This window comes from Rhagoletis pomonella, unplaced genomic scaffold (assembly GCF_013731165.1).
Source record: "Rhagoletis pomonella isolate Grant_MI unplaced genomic scaffold, Rhpom_1.0 Rhpom_scaffold_00003, whole genome shotgun sequence".
NCBI lineage: Eukaryota > Metazoa > Arthropoda > Insecta > Diptera > Tephritidae > Rhagoletis > Rhagoletis pomonella.
In genome coordinates this window covers 81,219,994-81,235,969 of record NW_023458557.1, presented here as the reverse complement: position 1 = coordinate 81,235,969, position 15,976 = coordinate 81,219,994, and the positions used below count along the sequence as shown (strand labels likewise).

Sequence of the window (15,976 nt, the reverse complement as noted above, 5' to 3'; positions counted from 1 at the left end):
CCGCCATGGGTTGAAATATATGCAAGAGAAATGCGTTAGCGTTTTTTTTCTGGCGACAGAAGGAAGTCACACTAATAGCGTTTTCTTTTCTCAAAAAAATTCTGCCCTTTTATATGGGAACTCTTGCTTTGCGTTGCCCTGAAACCTGAGAAAATGTCGCGTTCTTTATATGAGAATGAAACAGAAAATATACTACTCCATCACAATTTATTTATAGAACTTAATAAAGCTGAATTATTCACTTGGCCTGTAAGTCTTTAACAATTTTAAAGCAAAACACTTATTTCTGATAGGGAAAATAATTGCATTTTTAAAAGATTCAATTAAAAATCAACCATGCAACTCGCACCCTCACGTTTATTTGAGGGCAGAAAAGGCAGCACTTTCGCCGGATCAGAGCGCAACCTGCCGAGAAAAGAACACGACGCCTTGTGAAAGGGCTGAGAAAAGAACATGAGAATGTGACTGCACTAACACAAGGCAGAATAAGTGCAGCCTTTTTTCGAGAAAAGAAAACGCTATAAAAAAAACAACTCGATTATATAAAATATTTACTTAATTTATTTGAGCGTAGTACTATGTTCCCCTTTCACGTGAAAGAGTTGTCAGAATCCATATACAATTTTTTCCCCATGAAATATGACTGAGGATCAACATTTTAACGACGGGCTGTGCTCTGTTAAAGAGGTGTAAAAGTTCATAATCTGTTAGCAACATGACGCTGAAAAATAGATTTTGAATATTTAAAAATTTGTTGGAACCTGCAAACGTAAAACACCTTGGAAATAGAAAAATCTTGTTAAAACTAATGCTTTTTAAGTTTTGACATTTCAAATTATTGACAATTAAGTTGACGTCAAATATATTCACAAAATTTTAGACCAGTGCACAAAGTACTATGCTTCAGATTTAAAACGTTAATCGCCAGTTTCACCAATCATTTTTAAAATTTATTATAACGTTAAAATTTTAAGTAACAAATTTTCCGAACAAAATTGTGTCATTTTAAATTTTAACAGCATGATAAATTTAAAATTGATTGAAGCAACAGGGCATAACACTTTTTGAAATTTATTTCCAAAATATTGAGGCTTACTTATATAGAATTCTTAAGGGCTGAATAGACTAAAATATTTGACAGAATTTTTTTATCAACATATTTTTTTGAAAGTTTTTGTATTTTCATTTTGTTTCACTGAATACTGATATACTTATTTGTACAGATTTTTACATTTTAGTAGTCGGCCAAGAGACTCCGGTTCCGAGTCGTTTATCGTTGCTAATGGTGGCTAGGCATGAGCGCCTATATGCATGCAAATCGTATGAATGTAATTGTGGGTTTGCGCAATTTAAAGTGGTTGCTTTAATACAGACAGACATACATATTTCCATATGTACATATGTAGGTATCTGCCCACTTCTGTCTCACTTTCATGCATTGTCATAAATTATTCAAACGTAAACATCAACATCATGGGTGACAAATAACAGCAACAGCTTAGAAGATGAAGAAGAGGGCTTCGCGCGCCTAACCAAGAATCATAAGTTAACTGATATGGATGTACGTATGTATGTATTTACATGCAAGCATGCATGTGCACATTAGTGTATGCAGTTTATGTGTGGAAGTATGTATGTGAAAAAATCTCTTACATAGGCTTCCAATCAGTGATTTCTCTCATCTTCACTTGCTTTGTTGCTGCTTGTATGGCCTCTTTGAAGCTTACTTGGTAGTAGTGTACTGTGTTACACGTTGGCGTCCTTCGAAAGACTAATTGAAAGAACTGCTGACGAGGAGATCTTAGGGTTATGCGGTTCGCCTTTTAGAAATAAGGTTTTTAAAAGTTAAATTACTTTTAAAATAAACACTAATGAATGAGATAAAATTAGAATAAAAAAAGAAAAAAAAAGAAAATAAAAATATTTTAACTTTAAAATGCAATTAAAAAAATATTTTCGTCTTTATAAAAGAATAAAATCTAAAAATTATAAAAAAAAATTAAGAAAATAATACTAAAAACTAACTTAAATGTTTTTTTTTTAATCCAAACATTAATTTATAAAAACAAAAAAAAAATAGAATCCTAAAAGTTAAATGTAAAAAATATATATTTTTAATAAAAAAAAAATATTTTTAACTTTTAAATGAAATCAAAAAATTTTGATCTGTTAAAAGAATAAAATTTAAAAATTAAATTATAAAAAGAAAAAGATTAAATTAAAAAAAGAAGATAATACTAACAAAATATATTTTTTTAATCCAAAAAATTTAAAAGAAAATAAAATTATACAGACATAGAAAGCAAGATACTAGAAACTAAATTTAAAAAATTTGTTTTTTCTTTTTGAACCAAAATTAAAAGAAAATTAAGTTAACAAAAGGAAAACAAATGTAATTAAAAGAACGAAAACTTAAATAAAACAAGTTTCTAAAGAATAAATTAGATAAAATAAAGAAATAGTTTTTTTAAACAACAAAATCTAAAAATTAAAAGAAATTTAAACCAGAAAAAAAATATTTAATTATATTTTTCTTTTTAGACGAATAACATCTTAAAATTAAATGAAATCTAGATTAAGAAAGATAAAAATTAATAAAACAAAAATTTTATGAAACTCGAACTCGGATCTCTCGAATGGCACGCCTCTCTTCAAATAATTAAAATTTAAAAATAATGAATTAAATAGTAATATGCATGAACCAAAAATTTTTTATTTGTAAGATTAATTTTGCATTTCTGCTTTTTACCTATATATATGTACGTATGAATTTTTGACGTGAAAATCTACTTTTTGATATTTTATGTTTATTTTTTTTCAATTCTATAAAACTGCTAAAATACCACAAAAATCGCCGGGCCGCATAACCTTAGTTTTGTATCATACATTACGGGTCTGAATAAAGTTCTTCGATATCAGCTCTTTTTTCCAAGATATTTTCATTTTAAGTTTGCAATGTGAATGAAAAAAAAAATAAAACTTGAACAGGGGAAAAATTTTTAAATAACAGATAAATTCTAATTTTTTTTTATTTGTATCTAATAAAGCCTGTTCTTTTAGAAAAACAATTTTAAATGTTGAAATGAAAATGTGCAATAATTATAGTTTTTGGTATGAAATAGAAGCAGGAAATATCTGAGTAACATACTCATACGCCAAATCGTACATGGCCAAAGGTAGTACACGGCGTATGAGTAACATTCACCTGCTCATACGTCATGCAAAAAAAAACAAAACATTTCGCATTTTCATTTCATCGATCGATCATTTTTATCCATCGATTTTCTTCGTTAGTAGCTAGATTCTTTAAAGAACAGGCTTTCATAAATATGAAAAGAATTTACAAATTTTAAATATTTTCCCCGTTAGAACTTTAATTTTTTTCTTTAACCATACAAAATTTTCTTGTGTAAATGACTTGAACTAGAAAAACGGTATACAGACCCGTAATCTACGACCCAAAATTAAGCTAACGTATCTCGGCGTTTTTTGTGATATTTTAAAACTTGAGATTTTCCCTACAGTGCAATTTTTGCTATGCATTTAAATCATTTAACACATCGCTGACGCAAAATAAAACACTGCTTCATTTTTTATTGCATCCCTGATTGCTACATGCTCTGAGGTCATGTTGTGCTGTGAAATCTTTGTTGGCTTTTGTTGGCACTGTAGCCACTATGCACGGATGCTGTGAGGCGACAGCCACAACACCAATGGCGCGCACAACGCTTCATTTCACTCGCACGCAACAACACGGCATACTCACATAGCCATGTGTACTCGTACAATGTGTATGTGTACGTATGTGTATCAGCACCCCTTTTGAGCTCCTAATGTGGTGTCGGTTATGCATGCATATGCATATGAAAAAATATGTCTACTACATATATATTTTAAATAACATGCATAAATACATACATACCAATGTATGTGTACCCTGTAGGAAACACCAAATAGTTACAGCATCCTTTCGCGAATTTTAGCATAAAAATACTCTGAGTAATGTCAATTAGACGCGCTCTCGCTAGTTCTATGCAAATTGCAAGCGCAGCGAAGAAGGTTTCAGTGACTTTAGTTTTGTTGCTGAAACTATAATTTTTCTTTATTAGCGCAGATTTTCGCAAACGGCCGCAAACTCCAATACACACACACACACACATGTATATACTTATGTGCTGTGGAAGTAGCAAAAAAAAAAAATGTTGAATAAAGCAGAATTTTCTGCTGCAACGTGTAAAACAACAATGTAGCAATCTCATCCAGTAAGTCAACGTCGGTGGCAACAAAACCCACTTAATTGTGCTTGACAACATCGTTAGTGAAGCTGCCAAGCCACTTTTTATGAGTTCACGACATTCATACGAGTATTTACTTACATAATGATGTGTATGCATGAACATACCTACTACATAGGAATATCCTCTGCTGCCACATACGAACTACTAACAAACTTATTCACCTTTATGTTGCTCTCGCATGCAAACAGCTAGCTATTCAAAGGCGTCTTATTTGCGTTTGTGTTTGTACATATGTATAATTGCATGTGCACACATTCATATGCTGGGCAATTTCCGCTATAGCCTTTAGCCAAACTGCAGCACCAAGATAATATCCTTCTCAATTCGTGTACCTACACCTTTTCAGCACCTTTCGCCGACCTCAATCCACAAAATAAATTGCTACTACATGACGTCTTTGTTGTACTCTAAATATGTACTTATTTGTATGTATAAATGGCGATATGTATGTATGTATGTATGTACACATTGTCAGTATCTAGACAAAGTGGTATATTTGCTAGTATCGCGCTTTTGTACTTAATAAATTGCTCGTACATGTAAACATAAATATCTGTGTATGTATGCATGTATGCACATATAACACCGTCCGATAAAATGAAACTTTTTTATGCACCCATCAAAATAAGCAAGCATTTTCATTAAGTTTTGTTAGATCAAGTCTTTTACGGTTTCTATGGGGAAATAGAACCCTTAATTAACCAATCCGTTTGCTAAGTGGGTCAATAAAATTATTGCTTTCTGATTTTTTAAACTTTACTTACGGGTGTTTTTGGGGTTGCTGATTACGCATCTTAAACAAAAAATTATTCACATTTTAAATTTTCCAATTTTCATTGTTCATAGTTTTGAATTTATATCCATCATTAGAATTTTTGAAAACTGATTGCAGTTTTGTAATCACTAACTCAAAGAACCTGAAAAAATCTGAAAATTTAAAAAATTGATCCGCCATATTGGATCAAACTTCAAAAAATCTGAAAATTTTTAAAATTCGATTCGCCATGTTGGATCCGCATTTTTGAATTTTTGAAAACTAATTTCAGTTTTGTAATCACCAACTCAAAGAACCTTGGGATATCTAATTTCAAAAAAAAAATCTCGAAATTTTTGAAAAATCCATCCGCCATATTAGAGCCGCATTTTTTTAATTTTTTAAAACTGATCTTAGCTTTGTAATCGGAGACTCAAAGAACCTTCGGATTCGGAATCTCAAAATCTTAAAATTTTTTCAAAATCCATCCGCCATATTGGATCCATCATTTTGAACTTTTGAAAACTTATGTCAGTTTTGTAATCAGCGACTCAAAAAGTCTTTGTACATCAAATTTCATAAAACTTAAAAAAATTTAAAAAACCATCCGCCATATTGGATCGGCCATTTTTAATTTTCAAAACTCGACTTCAGTTTTGTAATCAGCGACTTAAAAGAACCTCTGGATATGAAATTTCATAAAAATCTGAAAATTGTTTAAAAACCCATCCGCCATATTGGATCCGTCATTTTGAATTTTGATTCTCTTAACCAGCGTCCCAAAACCCTTGATTACGAAGTTTAATAAAGTTAACATAAAATCTCAAACAATATTCTATTGAGCGCATCAGAATAAGGATGTTATTGGTTAATATTCCCCATAGAACCCGTAAATGATCTAGAAAACGGCCAAATACGAGCACATTTTTCCACTACTTTCCGAAAATGCTTGATTTTTTCATGGGTGCAAAATCGTGTCGTACGGTGTAATTAATATACATACATACATACTATGTACGTAGGAATGAATTTCGCAAGTGTTAGAATACATATTTTTGTTGTCTCCATTACTCTGCCCTATTTTGGGGGGAAAACTCATTAGAACGTACATAAATTTTTCTGCACAATTTCTTTTCATCCTATTTACAAACCTATTTTCGTATTGCCTTTTGAAAATTAGCAGTCGATTAACCGTTTGGCTGTTTCTAACAGGTCTTCTTTGGGCTTACAGAGATTTGTAGATTTTCATCTCAGCACTGATTTGCTACACCGTCTCTGCTCTACTAGGGACTTCTCGGTGTATATACCTTAAAAGAACAAATGTTGGCAAGTCAACCACTGGGTAATTACATATATTTTTCATCAGTTTAAAAATATTTCGGTGTAGTTAGAAATCTTTAAAAATCGTTTTAATTATTTTTTTACATAAACAAAATTTTAAGTTTTAGATTTAATGGCGGTTAGCCCGTCTTGTGAATCCCCTAAGTATTTCATCTAAAACCTCCCTTCGCAGCTGGAAAGCCAAATAGAAGGGTGACCGACCACAAGGGTGTAGAAGGTTATGATATAACAGATGAGACTACTAAAAGCGCTACCACTCTAACTCGCGAGCAAAATAGACGGCCTTAATATGTAGGTAGGCGATTTCCAGATAGATGGAATGAGTTAAACACCTGCGAGCCTGCAAATATTATATGCGAAAACAGCCAAAGTACGAGTAACTATACTCGCTTCTTGTTACACGGCTGTCAAGGAAGAATTGCCGAGCTGTTACCGGATTGCTTACGGGGCATATCCTGGTGGCTGCTTAGGCACAACGAATAGTTATCACTAACTTAGACAGGTGCAGGAAGTTTAGATGCCTCGCTTCGCCTAAAATACAACTAAAAGGCTAAGGAGCCTATCAATTCGAGAAGTTAGATGGCATCTCAAAAGTAGAGCTGAAATTCGCAAAATGTGTTGACATCCTTTGTGATGTCTAGTTTAATGCCTAACATCGAACTCCAGCTGGCAACGCTAAGGAACTACCGGTCTATACGTGGGTCAACGGCGGTCAGATTAATCTTACCTAACCTCTGTGTTTTCAATATACATATATGTATATTTACTCATGGATGGGACGATGTTGGCAGCCATATTGTTTCTGTGACGTTTCTCTCCCTCATTATTTCTTATTCAATCCCTGATGAGAAGTTACATGTCTTAGCAATGCATGGTGACTAAGTTTGAGACTATCGGCTTGGTGAACAGGCAATGCACATACGTTAACGGAGCGGTACTTCCGCTGAGAGAGCCCACGGTAGTGAATTCGGCGGCGTGCAGAAGAACTCGGTCTTTCGCAGACTTCAGCTTGTAGTATTTTGCTTCGAGGCTTGAATCTGTGCTCATTCATGTTCCAACTTGCTCAGGAGCTCGAAGTTCATGATCATTGATGTTCGCCGTTTGCTTGCTGACTGGGTCGTAGTTCCCCATTTTAGCCGAAAAATTATCTTTGGCTACGAGGCGCATTTCAGTACGCAAATTCAACTCACACAAACTTCGACAAAAGTTTACTTTATGGTGTGGATCTTGAGACGTCGGCGTTATTTATTGGTCCGTACTTTTGGAAAATAGCAACGTTGGTAAAACCATCACTATCAACGGCGAGCGCCACAAAACAAAATAACAAAACTGCACGACGCACAGTGCTTCTCTTCCATATGAAATTTGGGCTAAAATAGAATTATGCACGGATTTAAATGAAAATTCGCTTCTTAGTAAAATTGAGGACGCTTAATTCAAGGATTTAAAAAGGGGGGCGTCAAATGACACACACATTTTCAAAAACTATTCTTTTTTATCAAAAAATTGGTATGTGAAAATTTTTTCAAGAAAAAAATTTTTTTTAATATTTCTTTTCATAGAGAATTTTTATGTGTATTTGTGATTTTTTCCTCGCCCCGTTCTCGAGATATTTGGAAAACTAATAAATCGATTTGTTTTTGAGCTGTAAAGTTTTTAACATTGTATTAGTCAAGCTCAAATTTCAAATTTATTTATTATTTATGTTTATGCACCAACCCTAAAAATTTGAAACAAATCAAACACATGAAGTGTGAACCCCGTCCGTTTTGGTATGGAACGCCCCATACATAGACATTTTTTTTTTCTTTCTTAATTTAATTTTCTTTTAATGTTTAGATGTTATCGTTTTAAAACTAAATAGTTATGTGTTTTTAATTTCTCTTAGTTTTTAGGAAACTATTTAATTTTTTTCTTTTTTGATTTACATTTTTTTGGTTAATTTTCAGATTTCATTGTTTAAAAAATATACTGTACTTAATTTTTTTTATCACTTTGTTTTTCTTTTTTATGTAATTTTCTTTTAATTTTTAGATTTTATTTTTTGAAAATGAAAAGTGTCATTACAAATGTACATCTGGCACCTTTGCCAACAAAAAGTATTACTTTTCTTTATTTTCTGTAGAATTGGCCTTTTACGAGCATATGCTCGGTCACAAATCCAGCAAGAAATCCAGTTAATTTTTGCACCTCAAAAAGTTAATTTTCCAATGCACACACATGTACTTGGTTCCATATATACATATGTATGGTATATATGTACGTTTGGCAGATTAACAAGTAAGATAAACAAACATTACTACAAACTCACAAAAGCAATTATTATTAATTTAGATTTAAGCTGCGGTTAAAACTTGTCGAAGTATTTTGCAAAAGGGCATTTTCGCACTTAAACATGCATAGATTTGCACAGATAAACTTAAAACATGTGTAGTCGCACGTCTCTTTGAAAGCTAAAATCAACACTGGCAGCCATATGGATACAGATGCACATAGTAGATATGTATACATACTTACTAATGTATGTACGGTCATATGTGCATATGCACATATGTAGGTAGCTATGTCCAGTCACACATATGGACATTACACTCATGGCAAATGCAATATTCAGTGGCTTTTGCGGTTGATATCTACTCGAAATTCCATTTGCCAAATGTCAAACATGATTACACACTGTCCCAAGAAATCACGAATCTATACTAAAGTTAAGAGGGGTATACTTACCTACATGCGTGTACATATACATACATATGTACACACATACGAGCATGCGACTGCACGTGAATATTACAGTTAAATGCATTTGTTGCACACGTGTGTTTTATGTGTTCTCTGTGTTTGCTGCTTTCCGGATTTGTGCCCCTTAGGAATGGTTTTTATGCGCTGCCAGCTATTCATGCGATGCAACGTCATTTGTATGTAAAATTGCATTTTACATTTTTTTCCTCTTTACAATGCAATTGCTAAAAGCTAGCATTTCAACAACTACTAACTATGTACATACATATGTACGGTGACATCGATGACGAGGGTGAGCGGGCGGCAGGGCGGCAGGGCGGCCGGTTGGGCAGAAGGACATAGATGAATATTTAAGCGAACAAACGAACAACCAAGTGATGGGCAGTCGAACGCGGTGGGGTGGGGATAAAAGGACGAATAAATGAACGAACTGATGGACAATGAGATGGACAGGTATTTCACGTTATTTGAGCATCCTGTAGAACAGCACCCAGCACCTGTATGTGTGTGCTTGTACTACTTACATACATACATATGTATGTAAGTATAAGTATGCTGGCATATGAATAAAAATATACATACATACATACATACATATGTATGTAAGTGGATATCTATGGACTATTGCAAGTGCGTTGATTGTGGTCAAACTTTTACATACATACATACTATCATTAGTTTGTATAAGAACTGCTGTTTACTAACTTTTGGTATATACATACATACATACGGGCATGTATCTATATGCGCCATTTATGTGAAATCACTTTTCTTTAATGTGAAATGGAACTGTTTGTATTTCCTAGTGCTGTAATATTTATGCGCTACTAAGAGCACACATGAATGACATTTGAATATCCTTACATTCATATATATATATGTACATATCTTTATGGCAATATTTCCTCAACACACACACACACATACACACATTCAGACGCACATGCAAAAAGTTACCAGCATTTCTATCAGCTTTTATGGTCTTTTATGAAATGAATGAAGATGGATTTTTCGATACGCACGCTTACTTATAGCTATAGAAACACATACATATGTACACATGTACATACATACATACATTAGTAGGGTATAAGTAAGGAAATGATATATTGTCAAAAGAAAAGAAAACATTAAACCCAATGAACATTTAAGTAATGTTTGAAGGTAAAATATGCACCATGGACATACACTTGTGGTCAGCTGATTAAGTTCAACAATTTTAAACTTTTTATTCAGAAAATTTTGGGTATGCAGTTTTGTAGCCCATTAAATTTTAGTGGGTTAAAGTGCAAATTTCAAGGCGTTAGGAAATCGCGTTGAGCTACGCAAATTTAATGTTTGAAAGAGCAATCACGTCAACGGATTTTAATGCGCTTTTGAAAAGGTAATAATATCAATTGATTTTATTTCGCACCAGTATGCGAAATAGTGTCAATTAACATTTCGTCCGTTGATCTTATTACCTGTCACCCGAATATTTATACTTTTCTAAAAAAGAGTATAGAAATTACTGTATTGACTTTATTAAGTGAGTTTCCGTTTATCAGTACATTTTTTTAACTTTTACTTAGTTTTAATCTTTTTTTTTTTTTGAAAATCGTTTGTTAACTTCAAAAGACAGTTCTCATAAGACCAGAACGTAAGTCAGGAAACGGAACAATTTTTAAGGCAAGCCCTGCAAGAGTAGAGAAGTATGTAGCACTTGAGCATCGCTATACATGCGCTCTTCATCACGCTATCGTTCGATTAGAATAGGGCTGCCAGACGCCCTGGTTTTCCAGGTTTTGTCCTCATTTAAACAAATTGTCCTGGTGTCTTGGACCACGCTTAAATTGTCCTGTTTTTTAATGAAGGTCAATGCAGACACCTAACTAATTTTTACCTGATTTTGCTTTAAAAAAAAAAAACAAACAGTAGGCGAAAATCGATAACGAAAAATGTTTTCCAACATGTTGAACAATATCTGGTGAGTTTACTTTCTTTCTGTTTAGTTTATTTGGTTAAAATCTAATTTTGTATCTTCAGGCAAATGCCAAAAAGGTGCAAGTTCCTGAACAGGTTCACGGCTGAGGGGCCACACATACAATGCAGTAGATGATTTCAGGAGTTAAAATCTCTTCCATAAGGCCTTTCTGAAAGTCATTCCTTTCTCCTTTCTTTTTTGTATGGTAAAAGTAAAACTTCCTGCGATTTGTTTTTCTAATTAGTTTCACATTTTTCTTAATTAATGATTAACCTCATCCTTAGTCTTTGTCTTCGCATTCGGCTTTGTCTTAGGATTCGTTTGCAACTCCGTTCGTAAACGTATTCGTTTCGTTTTTTTTAATTCGCCTTTTTGTTACTATTCTCATTACATTTCGCATTCGTGTTCGTATTTGCAATGATATTCGTATTCGTGTTTGTCTTCGCTTGGTCTTCGTATTCGAATTGACCTTCACCTTCACCTTTGTCTTCGAAGTCGTAGACGCGTTCGTATTAATTTTGGTTTTTGTATCTGACTTCGCCGTCGAACTCGCCTGCAACTTTGTCGACGAATTCGTCTCCGTAATTGCCTTTGTATAAGTGACGATGTGATGTAAATGTACACCGCTATGATAAAGCGAATCCTTAACTATGGCGCACAGAGGACGGATTTCAATGAAAATTCGTTTCCTAGTGAACTTGAAGACGCTGAATTCAAAAATGCAGTTTGAAGTGCATTTACATAGTACCTATAGTTCATTCTATTTTCAAAAGTGAGGTTCCAGTTTACAGGGTTTAGTCGGTAGATGTGCAGAAAAGTTTGATTTTTTTAAAAAGGGTTACCACCTATTAAAAAAATGCATTCAAATTATTTAATAAGTTAAATGAACTAGATATTGCAATATGAGTATCAATCGGCATGGTTCTGAAAATACTTTACTTCTGAAGTACACGTATAAGGGTTGCCACCTCTTTAACCAATTAAATTCAATTTAATGCCATTACCCTTTCGTTTGTTAATAATATTTTAATATCTCATATATAAAAATTGTGTATAATTTAATTAAATTCGATTTGTAAACAGTTGGCGATGCTCTTCAAAATATTTTCGAGCTATGACTTAATTTATTAAATAATTTGAACTCAATTTTTTTAGCAGGTGGCAACTTTTTTCAAAACATCAGACCTTTCTTACACATTTAAAGGACAATGCATTTAATGCAAATTCTTATTTTTAAAAATCGAACAAACGGTGCAGATCTGATGGCATTAACAAAAGATGAAAAAATTATTTGACTGATTTTTAGATTTACTCCATTAAACTTTAGTTATGTTTTTATTTTCAACAAAATAAATTTACATTTAAAATATAGTTAAAAATCTAACTTAGTAAGGTAGCCAGCGTTAAGCAAACAATACCAGTTTAGTAGAGTAAGGGACGTTTTCTGAAGTAACCTGTAACTCTAAAGCTCACTTTATATTTAAAGATGGAAAATAAATCTATGGCTGATGTTAAGCATTTCTGTTATCGGTTTTTGACGTATATACATATGTTTCTTGGTTGTAAACCAATTTAAAACCGTTAATAAAATGCTTCACTTTAGACACAATCATAAATTTTAATGCAACCTTTAAATATAAAGTGCGCTTTAAAGTTAAAGGTTACTTCAGAAAACGACCTTAAGTAGCAAACAAAGAGCGGTCTGTTCGGGGATAACTGTGGTACTGAAATACTGCTACACATTTAGAAGCACTGAGTGTGGTTCTCATTATGACTCCCATTGGTCTATACCTAAAGGAAGTCGCAATGTGCTCAGCAGTAAGACTTAGAAAGACTGGGCTATGCAAACAGAGACCCTTGGGCACAGCTCAAACATAAACAATGGTCTGATATATATAAAGCCAGATATAAATAGAGTAAGCGGTGCGACGAGTAGGTCTATTGTACCTTCAACTAATCACAACACTGCAACTGGCATACTCTACAAATTTCAGAATAGATCCCGATGGTAGCGTAGTTTTGAAGATGCGCACGGCAAGGGATTTGATTGGAAGCAAATATCACTCCTTTTTTAAACATTATAAGGTTAGTATAAAAGATATGTTGGTATATTTCCGACCACGTTCCAATGAAGCTTTTTTCCCAAGAAGATTTTTTTCCACGTTCGGTGATACGCATAGGCCCCGAATTGAAATTCCCGGTTATTATAAGCAGCTCTTTTCCCCGTATTTCTTAAAGCTATGTTGTTAGGTTTCACTTAGGTGGCACCTTCTGCAGTAGACCTCATTCTTCTTGTAGAAACCAAGACTACCTATTGACAGAAACACTGCATTTCTCCAACGCGTCTGACAGCCTCTGTGGGTTATGAAGATATTAATATTACTTTGGATACATCTGATAGTAACTTTCTTTTAAAGTCTGGTTCCGGAACCAACCGCAATGTAACGTTTAATGTGTTGACCAGCAAATATGTATTTCCTTCTTTTAATCAGTTTTTTAAGCAGTAGACCACAAATACAGTGGAGCCTAAATGTTCCTATCTGGTAAGGAAGCACAACATCATGCTTTGCAAGCAAGTCCTAATAGGGTGCTACAGACGTGAGCACCCGAACAGGCAACTTACTCGATGCGGAACCTCCATCCAAGCACGTCGGAAGGCATGTCTACGAACTGAAGGACGAGGTCGAACGCTACATACAATAACCAATGTAACCGGGACTGTAAAGACTGGCAATTAAGGGAATTCACAGGGAGACTGTTATCACCTACACAAACTCAAATTTCAAATTAGTTTAAAGCGAAAAAATCAATTGAAAAGTGACACTAATATAAATGTCATACACGTACATGAGGAGAAAATGCCTCCTAAATGTATGCTTTATTATTGACACTGAATTAAATAAACGTGCTAAGCAGCAGTTTGGGAATAAGATTTATTATTCTGTGCACTTCACAAATAATCAACCTGGACCATTTGTCAATAAATTTACGCCTGAAACTATGCCGATAAGATTTGTTTGTATTTGCCAAATTTGTTGTGCATTTTTAAAGCGCCTAAAATTAAATTTTTCCAGCATAGTTTAGGCGCAAATTTATTGACAAATAGTAAGGCTTGACAATTTGTCAAGTACACAGAATTGGGCGGTAAGATTCATACAAGGAAGGTAAGGTTGAGTATGTAGAAGAAAAAAGTGATATAGGCAAAGATTAAAATAAAAAGTAAAAAAATCTAAAGATAAAGATAAAAAGGAAACTAAATTTAAATAATTATTAAAAAACAAAAAAAGAAAAGATAGGGATGAATATGTAGATGAAAAAAGGTAAAGATCAAGATAAAAGTGAAGGAAAAGATTAAGATAAAAATTAAAAGATAAATATGAAGGTAAAAATAAGGATAAAAAACGATAGAGACACAAATAGAGATAAAGAAAATGTTGGAGAAAAGAAACATATAAAACTGAAGACTGAGATGTTATGTTACTGTATTTTATGTAATGCTATGTTATGTTATGTTAAATTATGTTATGTTATGTTATGTTACGTTATATTATGTTATGTTTTATTGTTATGTTATGCCATGTTATGTGGTTTTGTGTCGTATTATCTTGTGTTATGTGAAGTTATGTTATGCTATGCTACGTTATGCTATGCTATGTTGTGTTATATTATGCTGTTCAACTTATTTCACCACAACTCCTCAACTAACCGCATATCAACTCCTTTCAGTTCACCTTAAGTCCTCTTAATTAAGCTCACTCCAACTCACCTAATTTCATATCAACACAATTAACCTCACATCACTTCATCTCACCTCAAATCAACTCAACCCAATTAATGTTATTTCAGCTCAACTCACCACAACCCATCTCAACTCAGCTCAACTCACCCTAACTCACCTTAACTTATCTAAACACACCTCACGAGAACTAACTTCTCTTCAGTTCAGCTCCCCTTAATTCAACTCAACTCAATTCACTTCAACTACCCTTAATTTTAGCGGTTAAATTACAACCGCTGGGCGAACTCTACTAAGATTGAACAATCTTTAAAATATATTTAACTTTTGGCTATCCTCCGCAACTTCGAGTAAATTTGTGGCTCAAACAATCAATAAGCTATAAAATAGGAAAATTGTAAAAGCACTCGAAAATTCAACCATCACTCAAAATGAATTCCTTCTTTGTTCTTAAGTAAAGAAACCACAACCAATTCGTAAAATTTAGGAAAGTATTTGTTTTAATTAAGGCACAATTAAAAGCCTGGGATTAATAAACTTCTATGCACACGCACAGCATTTCACCCTATTTCAAAGAATGTAAATACCCTGCAAAAAATGCAACTAATCCGTAATGAATCCGAGAGCAATCGCAAAGGAACATGGATGAACTGTCCGCTTTTGTTTGAGCATGCCCTACGAAGTGACTAATTGTTCCCCATTATACTCGAACGTGTATATAAGCGATAAGACACTTAAAAAAAAAATAAAAAAATTACGCCAGATGCGATTTGAACCGGGGTTCTCAGTTTAGTTAAGCGAATACTCTCTCTCTGTGTCAACGCCGCATATCGAATTTCATTGATTAAGTGCGTACATATCAATAAATCGTTAATAGTACCCGTTAGAGATGAGTAGGGGACTAATTGATCCCCAATTATATCCGTATGAGACTAGTTGCGACTAATTACTGGTCAATTGTACCCGATTGAGTTTACTCTCGGAATACTCTCTTTAGAGACTAGTCGCACAATTTTTTTTTTGCAGCTTAACTACATTGATATATATATATATATATATATATATATATATATATATATATATATATTTATGTATATACAATTGCATGCAAGTAGGCATATATGTGTGTATGTGCTGTACTT

The 15,976-nt window shown here is 33.3% G+C and overlaps 1 protein-coding gene across 4 annotated transcripts in view; it reads left to right on the top strand.

Moving 5' to 3' along the window:
* The window catches only part of LOC118735651, a 61,249-nt gene that overhangs the window by 27,651 nt on the left and 17,622 nt on the right, over positions 1-15,976 (top strand). The gene's annotated exons all lie outside the window — the stretch shown is intronic.